Below are 2,920 nucleotides of genomic sequence, written 5' to 3' on the forward strand. Positions count from 1 at the left end.
GTTGTATATATCCAGGACCTTATTTAATCTTCATGTTAACCCTATGACATGGTTATTATTACCTCAACTTCAGATGAAGAAGTTTAGAGTCAGAGCCATAATCTTCACAAGAACACACAAAGTGACAAAAGACAAGTTTTGGAGCCAGATGTGTCTAACTGCCTTATCCATCAGACAATAGTATCATACTGTCCATACCGTCACAGTGGATGGGTCCTGGTACTAACCAAGACAGCAAATTCTGAACAAAGAGCAGGTTTGAGAGGCAACCCAATAAAGGGTTGAAGAAAGAGCAGTACTCGTGGGGTTAAGAGGTAAACAAACACTGAGTATTAACACAGGAGCCCAGGGGATTGAGTGAATCATCAACACATTGCTGACTTGTAAACAGACGAGATACTGACTGACAAGTGTTTATTGGATTTGGGGAGAAGAATTTTGATGGTTTGGAACCTCGGAAAGAATAATTTTGGGAGAGGAGTGGGGACAATACCATATTGTGATTGTTGAAAAATGGCTATGTGGAAAAAACTAAATCCAACTGGAAACTGTAAGTGCTGAGCAGATGAAAAAGAATGAGTTATTTCCAAGGGGTTGAGTCTAGTCGGGGAAGGCTGCCTACAGGACGAGGCCTGGGAAGCATGGATTTATGGCACCTTGACCTCTGAATAAGGTGTTGATGGTAATCTTACAGGTAATGTGAGAAGTTTGCTGGTTCTGTACAACTGAGGAACTGCAAATATGTCAGACATAATGGATTTATCCCAAGAATCCATCACCAAATGAAGGCCCAGAAATCTTCTTCCTCAACTCTTACATGCTTTATACTCCATGGAATCCCATGGGAAAAACGTGACCAGATTCACAACATGTGTGTGGAGACAATCAAAAAGAGTTATATAAAGAAGAAAATGTGTGTAGTTGCGTGTGTACAGTCATCCCTCAGAATCCCAGGGGGATTGCTTCCAAGACTCCTGTGGTTCCCAAATCCACGGATGCTTAAGTCCCTTATATAAAATGGCGTAGTATTTGCATATAACCTATACACATCCTCCCATAAACTTTAAATCATCTCTGGATTACTTATAATACCTAAATCAATGTACACCCCACGTAAATAGTTATTGTAGTGTATTGCTTAGGGAAAAATGACCCAAAAAAATGTCTGTCCATGTTCAGTTCAGATGCAAGCATCACGGGCCTTTTGATCCGTGGTTGGCTGAAGCCACGGATGCGGAACCCAAAGGCCAACTGTACATGTGTATCTGTGTTTACATACATAAACATCTACTTATTCCTTTAGTTCCCCAGGTAACAATCCTGCAAGTAAGTGTCACTTCAACACCTCAAACCTCCTTTGTTATTTCCATCCCCAAGCTTTGAGTTTCCTAAACTCTGCCCGATCTAACACTAGGGACACAAAAGGAAATAAGAAAGTAGTGTGATAAACAGCATTGCTTTTAGTTCTTTTAGAAACATCTATTTAGAGACTGCTTTAGGTGATAAAGCACAAAAAGGCTTACCTTTTATATATATATATATATATATATATAAATACACACACACAGACACAGCTTCCCCCCCTCCGAAAGTAGAACATCCTGTGAAATCTTTCATAAGCTGAAATGGCATAAAGCAAAGACGCAATCACCATTATGAGGGAAAATTTTTCAGCATTCCCAGACCGAAAAAATAACCTACCAAAATAAATCTAGATAAAGCACAGATGCTCACAGCCCAGTTCAAAGCTCTGGCGGCTTGACGCAAGCGGCTGAGTGTAGTTCCCGGGGCAGGAGCGCGGTGGCGCCACTCTCGCTGCTCGGGGTGCGCTCCGCCTCTGTTAAGTGCTCACTTTGTAAAATCAACGCTGAAGGCTATTTTCACTTTTTGCCTTTTTCATAAAAGCAAAAATCTTCTTCGGATTTCTTTTCCGTTAGCGAAAACAAGTACTATTGTAGGTTTTTGTAAAAGCGAAGTGGCATATAGTGCACTTTCAGATAGCGAGAAAAAGATACATATATATATGTGTGTATATATGCATATGGTATATACATGTACTGTGAACTCTGCATACATAAATATATCACTGAGTCAGAAACGAGAAAACTAATGATTCCATACAATGTTTTCAGCATGTAAACTTCCTGATTGATTAAAAACGTTTTTATATGATAGGTAGGATTCATAGGAAGACAAACAGAAAAGATATAAAGATATTAAATCAGGGTTTCTTTGGTTTTATTCTTTACACCAGTTTTAATACTAAACCATGCTAACTTTGTCTTCAAAGATATTAAGCTAGTTTCTCACCCTTTCTGGAACTACCCAGAAGTATAACTGGACATTTTCTGACAGGGTCCTGGGCATATCCTACGTCTTAGTTCAGGCTGCTATGACAAAAATATCACAGACTGGATGGCTTAAACATCAAACATTTATTCCTTCACAGATCTGGAGGCTGCAAAGTCCAAGCTCATGGTGCTGGCAGATTCGGTGTCTGGTGAGAGCCATCTTCCCAGCTTGTAGACGGCCATCTTGTCTTATGTTTCCTCATATGGTGACCACAGAGAAAGCAAGCCTCTTCTTATAAGGGCACGAATCCCGTCCATGAGCCCTTTACCCTCATGACCCAATTACTTCCCAAAGGCCCCACCTTCTAATACCCTCACATTTGGAGTTAGGATTGCAACATATTAATTTGGGGGAGACAGAAACATTCAGTTCATAACATCCTACATTACTTTTATTTTATTTTAGGCTACCTTAAAAAGTGGCCTAAAGCCCCTAAGGGCCTAGCATCATGGAGATTTGCCAGACTTGCTTGGTGAATCTCATTCAACCCTCAGAAAGCTTGCTAGGAAAGCTGGAAAGTTAGTGTCCTTCATTTTGTCACCTTTACATCCTCTTGTGCCTATTTGTT

Source organism: Equus asinus, chromosome 24, assembly GCF_041296235.1.
Source record: "Equus asinus isolate D_3611 breed Donkey chromosome 24, EquAss-T2T_v2, whole genome shotgun sequence".
Classification (NCBI taxonomy): domain Eukaryota; kingdom Metazoa; phylum Chordata; class Mammalia; order Perissodactyla; family Equidae; genus Equus; species Equus asinus.